The 20,183-nt window shown below is 42.2% G+C and overlaps 1 long non-coding RNA gene across 1 annotated transcript in view; it reads right to left on the bottom strand.

Annotated features, from left to right (window-relative positions):
• LOC112532318 overlaps window positions 1–20,183 on the bottom strand; it is a 241,610-nt gene that overhangs the window by 80,740 nt on the left and 140,687 nt on the right. The window contains exon 3 of the long non-coding RNA XR_003074875.3: window positions 10,294–10,414. This is a non-coding gene — a long non-coding RNA (uncharacterized LOC112532318). The remainder of the gene's footprint in view (window positions 1–10,293; window positions 10,415–20,183) is intronic.

Below are 20,183 nucleotides of genomic sequence, written 5' to 3'. Positions count from 1 at the left end.
TTACATGCTAATCATAGCACAATACTGGACATTCTCTTAACTGTGGGCTTAAAAATAATCCTCTTTCAATAGAAAAAGACATAAAATATCTCATTAGACCAATAGCACTACCAGGCACAATCCATTCGAGGGTACAAAAAAATCTATGCTATGCATCACTTCTTCCTCCCTACATTTTCCAGACACCAGGAACTCAGAGACTGAGTGTTTTGGTGCCAGCCCCTATTGCTGAATGGAAAGTAGACACCATATCCTTACTAGGCCTATTTGTACTTGATTTTAAAAAGCAGCTATATTGTATTTGGAGCGCAATAACGTAAAAAACCCTACAATAATAACCAATTGACATGAAATGCTCTGAAGTCAACGTGTGCTTACAGGATCTGGTCCACAGCAGCTTTTAAATCCCGCAAAACCATGCTCCACCCTTGAAAGAAGGCAGCTGAGGCTCTCCGTAGCACTACAAACTGTTCTGTGTCCTTCACAGCTTTTTTATCTGCTTGACTGTATGTCCTACGTTAGGACCACATCCATACACTACTAAGGACATATAATTCATCCCAAATGATCAAGGATAATTATATGCTTAAAGAGCAATATGCAAAGGTTCTCCTACAGATAATTAAGGAGAAAACTCACAGCTCACCCATGTGGGAAGTTAGCCAGGAAGTGCAGACATACTTTGGGAATTCATCCATTATTTATAATCTGCAGTGTCTTGTCAAAAACCTAAATGAAAAGTTAAAGCTTTAACACATTCTCTAGCATACTGCTGGGCCATCACCTCCCATTAGTTTTAAAGTAACACTCCCATTGGGCCAGATTCATCAGAAGGTTTCCTGGCACCTGCTTACGCCCTCTGGACCTCCCTGAAGAGTCAAAGCTCAAGGCAGCTCCTGACTGGCCACAGCCACTGCCCTCACCCTGGGGTTCTGCCAGATGTGCACAAATGCAGATTTGCATCCAGATGTGAGCCTAGTGGTCAGCCTTGAATGAGCACACCTAAGACATCCAGGCAGCACTTTCGCCATCAGCTCTGACAGCATGCTCATACAGGTGCTCTCGGTCTTACCCTTGCAATATGTTTTCCACCAGTGTGCATGGATGATGTTAGATGTGACCACAACCTGACCGCCAGAACTAAGCCACGGTGTTACATACCCATGTACTAGTGGTGACAAAATAACACCATTTCTTGTTGGCACCATGAACATTGCTGTTTTTTTTCCATAGTGAACAAATTCCCATTCAATTTTCCTTTTCCATTAAAAACAAGAAAACATCACAAGGTTATCATTTCCACTGTAGAATGACCCTACATTATTTCAATTAAAATAGCTCATCTTTAGACCCATTTTTTTTTTCTCCCGGACACCCCTACACTTCTATTCACAGCTGAGGCGCAAAACTCAATTAGTTATTAATTGAGGCATGTTAAAATTCATTAACTCTGTGTGTGAAGCTTAAGCTATAATTAACTGTCTTCCCAGGCTTTTGTTCTTTAATCTCCAGGTTGAAGGTCCCATTGTTAATAAGAAAGATAACGCATAATCCTACAATCTCTCTTGCGAGTAGATGGCTCAGTTCTGGTGGTGGCAATGTGACATTAACTCCAGCAGGGACTTCTCATGTTAATGGTGTCCTGTCAGATATTGTGTGCCATTGCGTGCTGTGTGTCAATTTGAGCATATTTAGAAAGAACAGAGGCATAACAAAAGAATATATATACAATAATAAAAATTCAGAAGGTCATTTGCAACAAGCTTAATGTCCTGCTACCATGCATGTATACCAGCCTCATTACTACATGCACATCTTTCCTTCCAGCTTTGCCTCTGCAAGAATTTTCATTTTAAAGAGCTACTAAAAAAGCAGCTCAAGGCAAATTCTTTTTTCACATATGGAACAGCATGAAGCCAGCCCTTATTTTAAAGCAAAATGAACACAGAAATTAACTTACACGTCAAGTTCCAAGGCTTCCATTGCAGCATTCACTCAAGAATTTGCATGCATTTCTGTACTTCTCAATTAGCTATATGGTTGCACAAGCTTGGAAGGAAGCAACTCAAACCTAAACTACATTAACACATGCCTCTTCCCAAATGGAGCTGCCTTTAGGATGGAATTTCACAAGTGGTTCAGGGGAAGCAGTTTCCTGCTTCTATTCTAGGCACCATCTTGGGTAGAAAGAACATCCTAGCTTTAAACCTGAAGATGGAGAATGAATACAATCAATAAACAACATCAGTAAAAGAAGAACATGAGAAACTGAAATACCTGCAAAGGAGGAGGGGATGTCTTTTGATGGATCTTTGGTTGAGATGCTGACCTATGAGCCATAGTAACACAGTAAATCAACTACAGGTGAAGTGAAAAGATGAAGTGAAAAAAAACAGAAGTTGCTTTGGGAGATGGACAGTTTTTCAAGCTCAGCCATCTCTTCTTTGTTCCATATAGACTTTTTGCAGAAATAATCCAGATACTGTACACACTGGAAGGACTGCTCCCAAGAGGCACAACAAGCAGGCAGGGACAGTGCCTGTATTCAGTGAGACAGGGAAGCCCTGCCTTGAGTTCTAGGCCTGCAGCACTTCTCCATATCTGGGAGGTGGTCTGTAAACGCGTTTTCTAAAAGTCAGAAGTTTTCACTTGATAGGTCGGTGAGTTGGATGACATTAAGGCATCCCCTCCCTGCAACACTTACAGTGCCTGGTATGGCAGACAAGACTGGGGAGAAGGTCTGAGCAGTGCCACTCTGAGGTCCATCCTCCTGTCAAGCCCTGGGGTGACGAGGGCAGAGCCCTAGCACCAGCCTCGTGCTGCCATAAACAGAGAATTTGCTTCACCAAAAGCAAAGGTTCCCATCGAGGGTTGGACAGCCAGGGCAGGTCAGAGCAAGGAGTGATGGAGCCAGGACTCTGTTTCCACTCTTTCCTCCCGCCCCCTCATTTCTGCAATGTGCCAGCCTACACATTGGAGCTGGCACAGAGGGAAGGAAGTCTGTGCCAGAAAACAAGTCTGGTGCAGATTATTTCCCTGCTGGAGCAATGAGGAAGCCATAGAGACTTTGGGAGTCGCAATATGGTTGCTAACCCCTTTCCTGCTGCAATGCAATTGTGTGCTGCTTCCAATGGGAGCTGAACTATCTTGTAGGGCCATCCAGCAGGAGCAATCCAGGTCCCGACCTCAAGACATCTGGGGGAAGGATTGTTTTCTGCTTGGAACTGGAAGAAGCAGTAGCAAAGGAAAAGGAAACTGGAAATCAGAACACACAGTCAAGACGATCTCATTTTTGCAGTACCTTGTATATGTGTGCTACAATTTGTTTGTCTGGCCTCACACAATGTGCAGACACTACATGCCCATCCACATCGATACACATTTGACCAGGTGACCTGCAGCTCTGTCTCGCTACAGCATTGAACACCCCCAGATCTGCATTTGAGGTCTTCTGTCCACATGTCCACAGCACCACCTGGTCAACTTGGTCAGACGCAGCACCACCCATCTGCCTCTCCCTTCCCTCTTTCTTACCAGGCCGTGCTATGGACCTGCAGACCCCAGAAGGCTGAAGCTCAAACAGCTGCTTTAGGCTTGGAGTCAGCTTCAAAAAAGTGATGAAGAACCCCTTATTTCTCTGCACTGAAGAGTCAGGGAAGCAAACAGGAAAAAAAAAAATGGCAGCGACCTTGCACAATTTGTCACATGCCTCTGTATCAATCACACACGTCCTATCCTCATAAGCTGGAAAAATAGCGCTAATACCAATATTGATGATGTTGTCAAGCTTTCACAATAGGTGCCTGACAGCAGTATGTAAGCCAGAGATACATATCTGGCAATCAATAGCTTGGAAAGTCTTATACAGAAGCAGCCACTCAGTGCAAATGCAGAAGACACCATGCAAAACGCCTACCTTGCTTTTTTTCCCCCCCCTGATATTGGAAGGATTAATGCTTAAGGGAATTACCCACCTCAAAATCTGATAGAAATATGTGTTTTTTCACAGAAGACGAAAACAATTAAGCTATCATTCTGCCAATGAGCATGTGGAGTTGAGAATTAGCAGTTCTGTGTTATGAGAAGAAGCTGAACAGAAAGCAGAGAATGGTAACAGTCTTCCTACACTTCCAGTCTGAAGCACTGGGAATACTATGCTGAATTTGATCATCACTTCTGGGTTTTCCTCATGCAGGCCTCTAAACCAACAGACCACCTTTCCAAGAAGCCTGTTTCTGCTCCAAATCCAGGTGGCTTCATTACTCTATCAAAATATTAATAGTGATGTTATAAGACCAACATTTGTTTTGCCAAGAGCAGTGAACTATGCAAATAGTACCGCCTAAAATCATTACTATTTTATTTAAATCAGAGGCTGAGAGCCACCCTCTGATCCTGTGCCAAAACTAGAAGAAAATGAAGTGCGTTTAGAGCTGGTGAAAGGTAATGGATACAAAGGCACAGAGAATGAACAGCGTAATTTATTAACAGAATGCAGAAAGTCAGCAGCCACACCACATTTCCCAGTCTGCCCCTACCAAATATGCCTTTGTAAATTTCCTTTCACCTTCAGAGCCTGTGTACTCCAGTAGATGAAGAATGCTCATTTCTAGAAGAAAGAAGTTTTTTGGTTTCCTTCTTACCAAAAGCAGTGACCCAAAAACTCTATCATTAGTAACAATAATTAAAAGGTGCCATAAGAGGGAGTGTATGGATGATTGCCACGAAAAGGAACATTCTCATTAATTTACTACAGATTTTTAACTTGGCTTCATTAGGACATGTCTGATGAAGGCCGTTTAGGACTCTGGGGATATTTGTGTACTTCACTGACTCCCTTGGTGTTGTCATGAGGTAGGAAGGCAAGAAAGATCTGTTGGCTAGTGCACAGTTTTGCATGTGTACCCAGGGAATTTATCAGCTTGTCAGTCTTCTAATCAAGCAGAAGTGTCCCTCTTGAAAGTGAGGATCTGATTGCTTCTATAGCTATTCAAACATGAGCATTGAACACTGGTTTCTCCAGTACAAGGAGAATTGTTATCTTTCTAAACCTGCCAGCCTTTGAATGGCTACAGAAAGACGGGGATACTTGAAGTGAGGTGCTATATCCAGCCTGCCTACAGTCATCTCCTGCTCACCAAGCACATGGCAGGTGAAGAAAGCCACCCCCAAAGCCTTCTGCACAGACTTTCTGCATGCCTGATTTTAGGACGAGCCTCTCCGAAACACAAGTGGTCTTTCCATCCTTTCCAGTCTCACAAAGACCCTACCCTAGTGTGCTCCTAAAGAGTGCCAGCAGATTGGCTATCTCAACAGCAACCATCCTCCACCGGCACTTGGGCACCGTATTCTGTTCAGCTTCTTAGGAGAAACTAGCTTTTCTGATTTTTCTTCGATAGATATCTCTAAACTTTGCTCTTAAATTCTGGAGGCTTTAAATTCTGAAGGTTTTCAAGAAGAGGGCAGATGTGGCACTAAGGGACATGGGTTAGTGAGCATGGTGGAGTTGGGTTGACAGTCGGACTAGATGACCTTTGTGGTCTTTTCTAACCTTAATGGTTCTATGACTCTATAAATATAGCTTTTAATTGGGGCACTTAAAAGACACTGCAGCTCTACAAATGACAAATAATGGCGAGCACTTGGGAGAAGTTCCCTTGCTAGTCAATATCCATAAAGCAGAGTTAACTAATGATTAAGAAACCTAGCAGATACTAAGTATGCAGCCCTCTCTAATGGAGCAGAAGACAGGGAAATATTAAAGAAGTGCTAACAGCTGGCTTGTTAATACTCTGAGAGCCAATTTCCTACGTAAGACACAAATGGGAAGGCAGAGTTGTAATTAAGTCTATTTTAAGATAAACAAAAAAAAAGTCACCTAATGAATCATATATCTTATTATACATGTGCTTGGCAACTGTTGGGCATCCAAATTTCCCTGGTTGCCCCTCTGGACTAGGAGGGAAGTGCCCTGGACTTGCTTCTGAGTTTCTGCAAGGGGCTTTCAGCAGTGGGAAATTAAACTAAGGGGAAAGGGGCCTCAGAAAATTTTTCAGCAGATGTGAGCTGTGGACTCTACATATGAAGCAAACCAGGAACGTGAACGTTCCTTTGCCGTTTTCACAAAGCCGAGTAGCTGAGTGTAGAGCAACCACTTCACAGCCACAGAACAGCATGGCAGGTGTTTGGGAGTGAGAATTAAGGCTACATCCTGTGAGGGCACGATGTGGGCCACCAAGCCCAAGCATCTGGGATGACTTCCATTCTTGCTGCTGTCAATGGAAGAATGGGCTTTAGGATATTCTAGTACCATCATGTTAGAAAAAATACTTCCTCATCAGCGGAGTTTTCAACTAAGTTGTTCTTGCATGTTAGGATCCCTCAAGAGTGCTTTGAGTGTGCAAAGGAAACTTTCTAGAACTTATTTCACAGAAGAGAATAAACCAAAAATCACACAAATCTATGAATTGCTTCTGGTTTCATTTTTGTGAGCAGTAGAACACACTCCCATTTATACTTCTCTTCTAATTGCAGACAGAAAGAAAAGACTCAGGCCTTTCATCAGATACCATCCGGAGTGAGTTATCAGGGTTAAATCCACCCTGAATGATAAAAGCAAATTAATCTAGGCTGATAAAGCGGGAGCATTTAGTTGCCAGGAATCCGCTAAAGCCCCAATCTGCAGAGATTTATTCCTGCACTTCATTTCAAGAACACAGCCAGCCTGCCTCCCTCCAACCCAGCACAACTTCACTTTATACATTCGTGTATTTATTTTCTCAAGTGAAATGTAAAGAAAGAAGTTTCTACACGTTGCTGTCACGTTGTGCCTGCATCTAAGAAGCGCATACCGAAATGATTCTTTAATTTGTTTAAAACGGCGCTGAATGCATGCATTCATATTTCACCAAAGTAAAATCAGAAGTGCTACCAGTCCTTAAGGTAAGTGTAAATTATGAGTGTTTTACATAGAAAAGTAAACCCAACAAAGATGAGTTGCATGTTTTAGGTGACTGCAAATTTGGAATACTGTACTGCATCCAGAAAAAACACCAATCTATTTCAACTTTCAATGTGATTCTTTCCAAACCCAGAGATTTATTTATTTTTCTTATCCTCAGTCTGGCAGTGTTGGGCGAGTCAGAAAGGTGAGCCAAGACTTTGAGAAAGTAAGCTGGTTGCTCTACCAGTGGCTTAATGGAGTCCATTTTACACTACCATCTACTCGCAAGCATCCACAAGTCATTACCATGAGTGAACCACTTCATAGAATCACAGAATTATTTGAGTTGGAAGGGACCTTTAGAGTCCACCTGCTCCAACTCCCCTGCAATGAACAGGGACACCAACAGCAACATCAGTATGCTCAGAGCCCCATTCAGACTGATCCAGAATATCTCCAGGGACGGGGCATTCATTGCATCTCTGGGCAACTTGTGCCAGTGCTTAATTGCTGGCTCATGGACAAGTTGCCATCCACCAGTACCCCCAAGTCCTTTTCAGCAGGGCTGTGCTCTATTCTTATATTTCTAAGCTTGTACTGATAGTGGGGGGTTGCCACAAGTTGGATTTGTTGAACCTCACGAGGTTCACTTGGGCCCACTGCTTAAGCCAGTCTGAGTCTCTCTGGATGGCATCCCACCCCTTAGGCATGTTGACTGCCTCCTATAGCTTGGAATCATCTGCAAACTTGCTGAGGATGCACTCAATCCCACTATTGATGTCACTGATGAAGATATTAAAGAGCATTTCTCCAGCATTGACCCCTGAGGGACACCGCTCATCACTGATCTCCACCTAGACATTGAGCCATTGATCACTGATCTTGCAATCAGTTCCTCATCTGTTGCTTTTTGCAACTATGATGTTAGCCACCTGTGTTAGCTACCTGATCAGGGCCAAATGACTGCAGACGCACACCAATATGATGAGCAGTAAAATGGCATCTATTCACTACTAAGCACAGCTTATATACCTTTACTTGAGCTATCGTGCCCTGTCCTGATTCGTCCATACTGGATGTTAGCCCCTTACTATAATTCCTTATTTGGCTCCTATTGTCTCCTCATTCCTTTGCCTTCTTATCTTGTTTACTTCGTTAGCAAGGACAGTCTGTCTGAGCACAACAGCACCCTTTCACTGTGCTTAGGGAGAGGCCTATCCCGTATAGCACGTATCCCCATCAAGCGCCTACTACAACACTCATCCACTCATTTAATCTGTACATTTCCAAATTGGAGAGAAGGATGTTGTGGGGTACCACATCAAAGGCCTTACTGAAGTCCAGATAGATGACATCAATGTCTCAAAAGGCCTCTAGGTTTGTCAGGCAGGACCTGACCAATTAAGGAAGTATTTTCAGTGTAAAGCTTTTTGGCATGCCAAGCTGCCTCACTTGTAGGAGTGCTGCGGCTGAGGGTTTGACGAGGATCTGGCAAGCAGTGGCCCAAGGGGCTGGGCTGAGGTCTGCTCCAGCATTAAGCAGGTCGAGATGGCTGCCCAGCCCGCAGTGCGAGGCAGTGGGACACCTGCAGTGTCACAGCCAAGGGGAAGAGACAGGGGTTTACGACTAGCATCTAAACAAATTTTATTGAGAACTTTTATGCCTGTAGGTTTGAGTAGTTTTTATAGAGAGGAGTTCTGAAAACTGCCATAAAATTTTGCCTTGGGGGTTATGATTACATTTGTATCTTTCCCAAACTTATATAAATAAAGACGACAGTTTTTACTGTAGAAGCTTAAAAGGTTAGAGAGGCATTTGGGTCTGTGATGAACCTTTTATAGATGTGATGTTATAAGAATTTATTCTTAAATATCAATAAAAAAATATATAACTTTACATTTCTTGATAAAGCAACAGCGATTAGAAAAAGAGCTATCTAAGTCAAAGAGGCGGCTGCATTGCTACTGAATTCCTTTATGTCAAAATAATGCTTTGTTACATTTTTGCTAACTGGAAACAATTAACTAATTTGCATTCTATCAAACTAATAATGTTTTGTTTTCTGAGGACGCTTTCTAGTTTCCTAGTGTCAGATGCAAGATTCATATCACAACCGATTTTCATGTGTTATGGTTACATCACTTGGTTATGCAGGACTGGCTCCACATAGAATTAAACCTTTTAAAGTACGTGTTATGATTTTTGTACAAGTAAATGAGAAACAATACCACACAACGCTAAAAACAAAGGACTCTCTGCCATTGGGCTCACTACAGTTTCCCATTCCATGCTTCTGCTGCTTGATGGCCTATGAGATGGCCTCTGTTCTCCTGTGATGGATCTCTCTCCCTCTCTTTCCCTCTCCCACACATCCAGACATTTGTGCCTAGAACCAATTTCTCTCCAAAGCCTGGCAGTGACAGGAGCACAAAAGCAAATGCTCCCAGTTCCAGAAGCAGTTGGTACTAGTTAAAACAGACACTGCAACTCATTCAGGGGAGCAAGGAAAAACCCAGCAGTTAGGCTCTTTATCAAGATTAATACACTTATTCTGCAAACATGGAATAAATTGTTTGTAAAGTGAACACTTGAACACTGGAAATGAGGACTACTGAACCCACACTCTCAAACAGAATCACAGTAGGACTGAAATGAATGATAATCTTATTTGTTGCAGATAGTATGACTAATTACTGAAGAAAACTTCAAAGCATTGACTGTAAGCAGCTCTTGGTTTGAAGGCAGCGCATGGCACAGTGGGGCTCTGAGCACTACACTGGTCCAGAAATACCTTCATCTCAGCACCGAGTGTGCGTGTTCCAAAGGAGGAAAGCTAATAAAACCTTTATGAAGTTATGCAGTCCAAACCATGCTCCTGAATGAAACTTAAAATCTTAAAATAAAACCACACAAACTGGACACCTTCATTCGAAAACGTACATTTTAAGTATTCATAATGAGTTACCATACTTTGTAACTAGCAATATACACAAATTAAAATGAAAATTCGGGTCTCCAAACAGAACTCTAACACCAAAATCACATGAAGAAGCAGGGGGAAAAATGTAAAAAACAAAAAACAAACAAACAAAAAAAGCCCCTTTTTATTTCCTTACTTATTTTTTAAGAACTCCCTTCTCACTAACCTTGATTTCCTCTCAATCAGATGCTGCTTAAAACATAATCATATGCTCCAGCCACAGAAAAACACGGATTTCACAGCATGCCAATGGGAATCATAATATTTACATCTCTTTGTGATACTTTATTCAGAGTTAAAGGCATTTTTACTAACTAACTTTTCATACAGCACAGAGCTCTCTGCTAAGTAGGATTTGAAAATCCCTTACCTGACAGACTTCATCTCTTCTGCCTCATAATCACACACTTGATCCATGGATATATCGGGTTGCTAAAGATACAGTTGTATAGCAGCAGCCAGTGATGAGAAGATGCCTTGTGCATGAGGCACTGTAATAGAAAAAGAAATGCGCAGGTTTGAACCATGTCAAAGAAAAATGTTTTAATATTTTGTAATCAGGAATTATCCACTTTTTGCGAAATTTGGTTGTGTTTTAACCTTTTGCAGTGATTTGAAGCCTTTGGGGACAGCATGAAAACTTTATTCCCAATGTTCCAGCGGTAACCTCTCTTTCGCCTTAATAGTCACCTTCTACCGAACATTTCAACATACATTCGAGTTCAAGAATCTAAGTTCAACATTTGCTGAAGCACTCTGTCAAATAATAAAGATTCCCCAAAAGATTATTGTTGGTTGTATTTATCAGTAGGCTTAACAGAGACAGGCAGTGGACAGGTGCTCTTTAAGTTACCTGGAAGCTAGGTTGCTTTACAGTAACTCAAAATTAAGAGAGCTTTTAATAGCAAAAACATCATTATCAATTTTCCCCCTTTCTTTCAGAAGGAACCAAGGTCTGGGTAAAGCTGAATGACCACAGTGAGTTATAATACAGTTGTCTGAGAAACAGAAAGACTGAAGACGCTTATTACTTGAGCTTCCTCCTCCAAGTAGTTTCTTTCCTCTCTTTCAAACAGCAGGATTTACTTACAAGAAGACATTTATCTTGTTTCTAAACCTTGAATCAGCAATAGTAGCATGAGAATTTAGGTTAACAATCATCACGCACACAGCAAATGTGGGCATCTAAAAGCTCATGAGCATTAATGACTGAAAATGATTCACGTAAAGTATTACCTAGGGAATTAGAGAGAGACTTTTGTTAATACCTTCACCTGTTTTTCTGTATTTTGAAGTGAAGTTTAAATCATCACAATTTCGTTATTGTCTCCCTAGGTCTTGCTACAGTTATGAATTTCTAATTGTCTGACTATAATCGAGCTTAAAGATATCACTGACAGACACAAAGTTTCATTCCAGGCAAAAACAGCATTCAGAAGAAACGTAGTCCTAGTAATTAAAAATGTATATAATTATTCTTATTTATTTTTTAAAAGTTGGTTGCTATCACTTTGATTACGTAAAATGCAATTGTAATGAAATGCATGCGCCAAGACTTTAAAAAAATTGTTTTTTCCAGCCCTCTGATATCTAATCATCTCAAAGCAGAGGCACAAATGGAGAAGATGAGGAGAGAGTACTAAACTGAAATCCTCAAAGTCTGGATCTGAACACTTCCTTTTCAAAAGAAAAGGGCTCCCTTGCCCTTGTTTTCTACCCCACCAAAACCAAGGACACAAAACTTCACTGAATAGCCTTCCAATAAACTCTTCTAGGTACCTGGAACAACATATTTTACATATATTGACTGGCCTCAAAGGACTGTAGCAGCTAAATATTGCCCAAGGGTAAGAAGAGATTCAGAGAGAGCGAAATATTGCCGGGAGGTGGAAGCTAAAGGCAATATGCACAATCAAAGGAGCGATTGTTACCTTAGGCCATTTTCCTGCCACTGTCTCCAGGGATAACCAGAGTTTGTTTATCGCCCTTAAAGTGCTTCTCTGGAAGCTGAAGAGTTTCTGTGGCAAGGACTTAGTATATAAGCACCACACATCTGCAAGGAAACTTGCTGCTTGGAAGCCTTTGGAGGTGGCAGTGGGCTCTTTGAGCTGCTGCACTGGGATTCGGTCCTCAAAGTCGAACTCATGATTGTTCAAGTACACGGTGAGCCTGCAGTTATTTGCCAGGGGTTGAGCCACTCCATCTGACACTGAATGGGGTATGTGGGCATTGTATTTAGGGCTGTGGTTAAATTGGCCATAACACCACTACCACACAGTGTCATGTCTCTGCCTTGGCAGGGTAATGCGATTGCCCAATGGCTGAAGAGCAGACGTAGCAGAATGGAGAGACCTCAGACAGCTGCTGTCATCTGGGCTGCTGCAAACATGCTTTTGGGCTCCAGGGACAGAAAGAGCTTCCTAAAGACAGGAATTCTGCCACCATTCACTGGTGGAGTCACCATCCCTGAAGATTTTCAAGAACAGTAGAGACGTGGAAATGAGGGACATAGTTAAGTGGGCATGTTACTGATGGGGTGATGGTCAGACTTGGTGATCTCAGAGGTCTTTTCCAATCTTAATGATTCTATGGTTCATTCGGCTCACTTTTAAGCATTTGAAACATTTCCACCCTCCCATGAATACATTATTCAATCTGCAAGATCCTGATTATTATTCTTTTTTTTTTCAATTTGATGAAATATAGAATTCTTGCATTGGCAGGTGGAATATTAGATCCTTCCCATTTGATTACACAGGCCACATACCTGTGAAGAGCTGCTCCATTTCCCACTCTGTGAACTGCTGTATTTAGAGCTATCAAGTCCTAGAAGGGCAAACCTGAACACTAGCCAGGAAAGTTTAATACTGATGGTGTCTTCTCTCAGTTTATTACACATTTTAATAAGGCCTGACTGCTAGAGCACTCAGTAACCTTCATAACTCAGCCCTAAATGAAAGCCGGCAAACATCAGCCCTACATGGGTGCTTAATGGGAGAAAACTGATTTGCGTTTTGTTATAAATGCACCACGGGCATTGTGTCACGCTAGCAGAAGGGGTGTTTTAGTTAACCTTTAGGTTTTCCTCATTAAACTGAGTAGCTGCCACTTAAAAAAAAAAAAATCCTGTCTTTTGAATTGATTGTGACATGACAAAGAGCTAAATGCACATTTACTGTGTGGCACAGAACCCACGGTCCAGGAAGAACCAATTTTTATAGGCTTGTTTGTTTGTCTAGATCCCTCTTGATTAGCACTGTCACGTAAAAACATCCGAAATACGCAGGATAATGATGGAAAGTCATGCTCCATTTATACTCTAGAGACACCAGCAAATGCAAGGCAAGCCAGGAGTACATGACACTGTCCCAGCCAGAGAACCAAGGAGTGAATCCAGCTTCATGGTCTGAATGCAAGCTGGGGGACAAGAGGCAAAGCAAACGTTGCTGTGCTACTGGGGCATGTCCAGAAACAACACAATTAAGAAATGCCAAATAAAACAAGTAGTAGCCAAAACAGAAAGTCTTCAGAATGCCTTCATACAGTTTTGAGTTGCTTCTTTTTATTTATTTGATTTTTAAAAAGAGCTGTTTGATTCAGGCTTGCTTACAATATTTTCTTGTGCTATGAGAGCACAAATCTCCAAGAATTAAGCCAGCAGAATGGGATTCTGCACATTTCCAGATCTACTCTTGGGCTGTAGAATGAAGTGCCAAGGCTGGGAAGTCAGCCCCAGTGACCACTTCCAGAGGACCAAAATAATGCTGTCCCATGGTACCATTTGGAGGGATTTGAATAACATCAGCCTAATTTCTTGCCATTCCAGCTGCTCTGAGCAGGAAGGAAGCAGAGGAATGCCCCAGAGGAATGGGGAGGTTCATGCAACCCCCTACCCCCTATCCCTGCTTCCTTCTAAGTTATTTTTCTCCCTGTACTCACCAACAAGCAGCGCCAGTTGTCTGAGACCGCCCAAGGGGCACCATCATGTGGCTGTTACCACAACAAGAAGTAGAATCTTAAATCACTAAGGTTGGAAAAGACCTCTAAGGATTACCAAGTCCAACCACCAACCCATTCCCACCATGCCCACTAACTATATCTCTTGGTGCCATATCTCCTCAATTGTTAAACACCTCCAGGGACAGTGACTTCACCACCTCCCTGGACAGGCTATGCCAGTGCCTCACTGCTCTTTCTGAGAGGAAACGTTTTCTAACATCCAATCAGATCCTTCCCCTGGCACAACATAAGGACATTACCTCTCATTCTATTGCTGTTACCTGCGAGAAGAGACTGACACCCACCTCACTACAACCTCCATTCAGGGGTTGTAGTGAGCAGTGATGTCTCCCTGAGCCTCCTCTTCCCCAGACTGAACAATCCCTATTCCCTCAACCCTTAAGACTTATGTTCCAGACCCTTCACAGCTTCCTTGCCCTGAAGCAACAGTGCAGCAGCACCAGTGCCTCCTCCAGGTCAGGAGCTGGATTCCTCTGACCTCTCGATTCCCCACGCAGGGTGTACAAACAAGATGATGAAGGTTTTGGAGAGGAATTTTTGCCAGCATGTTTATTTTTATTATTGTTACAGGTTGGCATCTCTAAAGAGCAAGGAGTGGGTGCCAAGTTCATTACTACCCAAGTTTTATAATTTACAACCTGCACAATGGAAGGCTGAAAACACAGCAATTTCTGAGGGTAATTCTGGGAAGTAACTATCCTACAGCACCAATTATTAAAACCACTTGCACACATTAAAGCTATAAAGATTAAAAATATAGCACATTTGTCATTAAATATGTATGAAATCATGTAATATGTATTATATACCAATGCCATGGCCAGCCGTGTGTGCTTCAGCACAGCCCCATGGAAGAACTGCAAACCCCAAGTCCCAAATCAGCATGCATTTTGTCAAAGCCGAGGAACAAGTTTGTCATGCAAAATAAACACAGATGTTCCAAGCACTGACTGTAGCTTTCGGGCAATGGCTAGGAAAAGAAAGTGCTTAAGGAAAATATGCCTCTCAGTGCAAGTCTACCGTCTCTGCACATACTGTACTTCGGCATCAGCTGAGGCTGGATGAGTCATTTAAAGGACATATCCTGTTGTTGTTTTTAATTTGGTTTGCTGTTCATTGTATTTTTTCCTCAATGCTCTGTCTTGAAATGTATTCAAATGGCTCCCCATCCTGATGTGCCTGGCACGCTCTGGTGACACAGGCACTCTTTTGCATGTTGCTTACTAAATCTGCTTCTCGTTTTAGAAAGGCTAGAGTTTATTAGCACCTCAGGCCTTGCTTTGCTTTTTTATTGTAATTGTTTTCCTCTTCTCCCTCATTCAATTCCCCCGAGGAATGAATCATTTTCTATTGTGCTACACACAGGAACATCTTTCCGCTTTTCTAACTACTGCATGTGATGCTCATGGTCTAGGTACATAAATGCATGTACAAACCATAGAAGTGTAGAAACTTTAAAGTTGGAAAGGATCTCTGAGGTCATCCAGTCCAACCGTCAACTCATCACCACCATGTCCACTATACATGTGCCCATATGCACATGTGTGTAGACACTCAGTGGCATCAACCAACATTCAGACCAGTGTTCATCTTGAAATGAAAGTACAGTCAGTGTTTCCAGGTAGAAATAATACTTATTTTGGCCAGGAAATAAAGTTCAACTGAAGTTACACATACATATATATATTTTAATTTTGATCATGCCTTTAAAGCATTTTTAAAATGAGTCTCCACATCTGCACTGAGCAATGCAATGGGCTGCCTGACTTAGAGCACTAAGTTCCTTAGCCTTAGGGAAGGATGAGATGCTCTGGCTACATGAGATGGATCTCCACATGAAGATCCATTTTTCCCCTCACCACAGGGTCCCATGGGCTTCTTTCTTCTGGTATGGTAATATCATGAAGATGACAATTCATATGCAATTATCATACAAACTACCATTGCTGAAGCTCACAAACACACAAACTGCTGTCAAAGTCACCATCATCTTGGGGGTCAACGCACCAGAAGGAGAACACCTGTGCTCCTACCTGCTGGTCCTTTCACCTGCCTGAGACAATGGGAGACTTTTTACTCCAAAATTTGACACTTTTTACACCAAAATTCAACACACTGTCTGAAGGACAAGGGGGTTGATTCTGCTGAAGGATCAAATTGGTGACACAACCCCACAATACTTTCCTGTATTGTTACAGTCCTGCTGGCATCAGCCTCATGACAAAAGCAACTGGCAATCAATGAAATGCCAAATTCTTATCTATACCTATCTAAAAGCTCATTCAGTACTTTGCATAAAACCAAGTTGATGAAAAGTAGCTGTTAGAGGAAAGTCACAGCCAATTTCTCATAAATTCATACCCGTAAGCTTTGCAGCACTCTTCGTTTGTGGCCCTTCTCTCCCCTCCTTGCTACCCCTTTGCAAAAAGTATAATCAAATTGCCACCACTCACTGCCATTTAGAATAGAGCATTTAAGAACCCGTGAAATACCTTTTCTTAGAAAAATATCATCACATTCATGGCTGTATCGTTGTTTTCATTTCGGAAAGCATCTCCCAGAGACTCTGTTTCTCATCCTTACCACCTGATGCTCTTTTCAACTTCTTGTTTCTTTGACTTCAGCTCGGCATACAATGTTGGGAGCTACACTGACTAAAAAACAATGAGTGTTTGAGTCTTCTGACACTGCTGAGAGGCATGGGAAGGGAGGGAACAACTCCATCTGCCACAGCCTAAGTAGAAGATGTCCAGACTGCACAATCAAACCTAATGAGGAAGTTTCCATGTTCCTTTAACTCACTGAGAGAGATAAACCTATTCCTATGTTAAGACAATCCTGCACTGAAAAATGCTCTTCAGGCTTAGGAAGCGTTAAGTCCAAAAACCACCACCAACAACAAAAGAACACCCCAAAACCCCAATGAAGATTGTTAAACAGCTGCCCAGGCTCTGGTTGAATTCTAGTCGTCAGTCCTGACTGGGGTACCAAATCAGCAGTGCATTAGGCAAACAGTGAGTTCACATATATGCTAAGCTTGGTCTCTTCATAACCATCCTAATTCCAAAAGACCCAACAGCGTAACTGCAGCAGTGAGCAATGCTATTTTCAGCAGCATAGTAATGCCTGTGAAAGCCCTCACAGGGCTGCTGTGTTGTCAGGCACTTTACATCAATGTAATTTAATTCAGTTCCCTGCCCTGAATAAGCTTTTCTGGCATATGCAAGTGTATGTTGGTAAAGCTGTCTGCGCAAGGGAGATTTTTCGTCCCATTGTAATTATGCCACAGATTCAGTGGCAGACCTGCAATGGGGTAACAAACTACTTACTGCAGAACTTAACCAACTAAACAAAACTATGCAACAGAGCATACATTTCTGACATCAAATAGCCAATTTGCCCGGAACTTTGAATAGAATCAGCCACAAATGAGGGAAATAGGAACAAATAAAACACTGAGAAACTTCAGTAACATCAACGGGTGCAGGAAGCCTGGGATACTTGCAGAGATCTACTGTGAATAGAGAAAGAGGTTAAATTTGTCAAGTAAATGACTTGCAGAGCATTCTTCTCCCAGCTCTAGCAAGCAGAAGTGAGCCTGAGACAATGGGCAATTCATTACCCACACATCTCTGTCTGAGCAGGGCAACAGAAGTCATTTGGCGTCTGTAGACCTAATTAGGTGTCATTAAATGGACCGATGCTCATTTTCCTGCTGCACGACTGAAAAAGCAATTTGCGTGATGCAGTTGCAGAGGTAGAAGCTCTAAAATCTGCTTCAACTTCGTGTGATGTTTGCAGCCAAAGCAGCAGCAAACTTGGGAAGTAGGGACACACAACTGAGCAGGTTGTGTACACAAGACACTGGATGCAAGTGTGCACAGCTGCTGACGTTCATTTTGCTATTGAAAGCAGCATGCTCCCACAACATATAGTGGAGGGAAGGAAGCATAAAATTCTAACATCTGGAGAGAAACCTCCATAAGGAGATATTTTACATCTTTTTGTGTTTTACGCACTGCTTCTCATTACAAGAAAAGAGCATAAGCCACAGCCTGTTGAGGTCAAGGCAGCATTTCCTGGAGAGTCATTCAAGTGCTTCAGCATAGGTGTTCAGTGCCTTTCTGCACAGCCTGGAGGCATCCAAATGGAACGTGATGCTCAACGCCTCTGCTCAGGCACGCAAACTGCTGCCAGTGTGACTTCAGCAGGCTCTGCCTGCGCTCCCCATGGCCTCCACAGTCAATAAAAAGAAGTTCACGACACCTCCTGCTTCCTTGCCCAGGTGAGTGCCTTTTTTACTGAATATTTGAACCAGAGCCCTAAAAAACCACCCAGCATTCTAGAGCTGCTCCAATACACAGACTGCTCAGATTAGATTCTGCTAAACCCAGCCTCGTAGAAAAGACCTGTTTGTGGTTTGGAGAGGCACCCTAAAAATGCAGGCATATACATATTGTTCTATCCCTAAAACAATTTCCTGTTTGGTTTTCTTTGTGCTTCAAGTATTTACCAACACACTGGAAAAATTGATGCTGTTGTCTCAATGGGCACTTCTTTTCTTTCCTGAGGGGTAATACAAAGGTTTTAGATATGATTTAGGGATATTTTGGAGGCAGACCCAGTTCTTAATTTGGAGAAAGGAATGTCATGTGATAGTTCTAAGATTAGTTAGTGCTGGAGGCCTAGAGCAACCAACATCTTCAGAATCACAGCTAGCTGAAGTGCTGCATCAGATCCATGAACACTCCAACTGATCACATTGAACCGAACTGAATGTAGTTTAGAAAACTTACTTTCATGTGGCAGAGCTAAAATGCCCCCACATCATTTCCATAGTGATATAGCATCTGATGAAATGATCCATATTTCAATGAGGTAGCAGCCTCCAAATTTTTACAGTGCAGGAGTTGCTGGGCTCTTGCAATAGCAGCTACAGGGAAGAAGTGCTGCAACGTATAGCAGTGTGACCCACGTTGTGCTGGCCTCTCAATGCTGCAAAAGCATTACAAGCACGAACAATACCCTTAAATCATTTCCTGAGACTGCCTTTGAAACTTGCATCTTTCAGTAACTTGTTTGTGAGGACAAGTGTTTCTAGTCTGGAAGGCAACCACAGTTCACTAGACTGAAGGCAGAGAGATACAAGTACAAAACCTGGAGGTTTTATCCACTCTTGTCCAGAATTTGCCAATCCTGCAAGCAGAAAAGAACCTTAGTCACACACCAAGAGGAACCCAGTGCTCCACAAATGATCTGCAGTGAACCAAAAGAGCTCCCCAGCTAGCAAACCAAGAAAAAAGACCATGGATGCCAGCCCACAGACACTACAGCAGTCCAAGAAAGGTTAATCATCAGCATCAAATTCAGGCAGAAAGGGCATTATACAGCAAAGTGGTATCATGACATCACAGAAGCCCCAACAAGTCACAGAATCATAGAACCACTAAGGTTGGAAAAGACCTCTACTAGGTCTACCTGGACTAATATCTAGTCCAACGGTCAACCAATCTCCACCATGCCCACTAACCATGTCTCCCAGAGCCACATCTCCTCTCTTCTTAAACACCTCCAGGGACAGTGACTTCAGCACCTCCCTGGGCAGACTGTACAAATGCACTACTGCTTTTCCTGAGAAGAAATTCTTCCTAATACCTAACCGGAAAGTCCATAAGGCTCTACCCTCAACCAAGAAACACCAGTCTTTTTTTCTGAGATTCTCTGTACTGTTTTGTCGGAAATCAGCACTGAAACCATTGCTAGTACCGTTTCATTCACCAGTAAAAGAAAAAACAAACCCATTTTCTTGCAGAAACCCTGTTTGTGTTTATGTTTTCATCAAGACACTATTTCAAACATGACCTTGATAAAAATAATCACCATCAGCCCCTAAAACATGTCTACAGTAAAGTAGGAGGTGGGAAAAGGAAGAAAGGATTTCAGTTTGTATACATGCAAAGGAAACAACATGAATGCTTTTTAAATATAATTTTTCCTTTTTTAATTTATCTTGTAACTGAGACTTATAAAGTAAGATCCCTTCCTGCAGTTCTCACCAGGTGGGAAGGTACAAAGTGGTTTATAGGGAGTGCTTTATCAGGAGAGGCAGACACACATTCACACTGTGATGCTGCCTTATATGTGAAAACAATTTTCTCCTAAACTAAAAGCGAATCATACATCATCGGTATCAAAGATATGAAAAACATGCATGGTGGCTGCAGATAGCATTTGTGATGG

Source organism: Gallus gallus, chromosome 4, assembly GCF_016699485.2.
Source record: "Gallus gallus isolate bGalGal1 chromosome 4, bGalGal1.mat.broiler.GRCg7b, whole genome shotgun sequence".
Taxonomy (NCBI): domain Eukaryota; kingdom Metazoa; phylum Chordata; class Aves; order Galliformes; family Phasianidae; genus Gallus; species Gallus gallus.
This window is presented reverse-complemented; position numbering and strand designations above follow the sequence as displayed.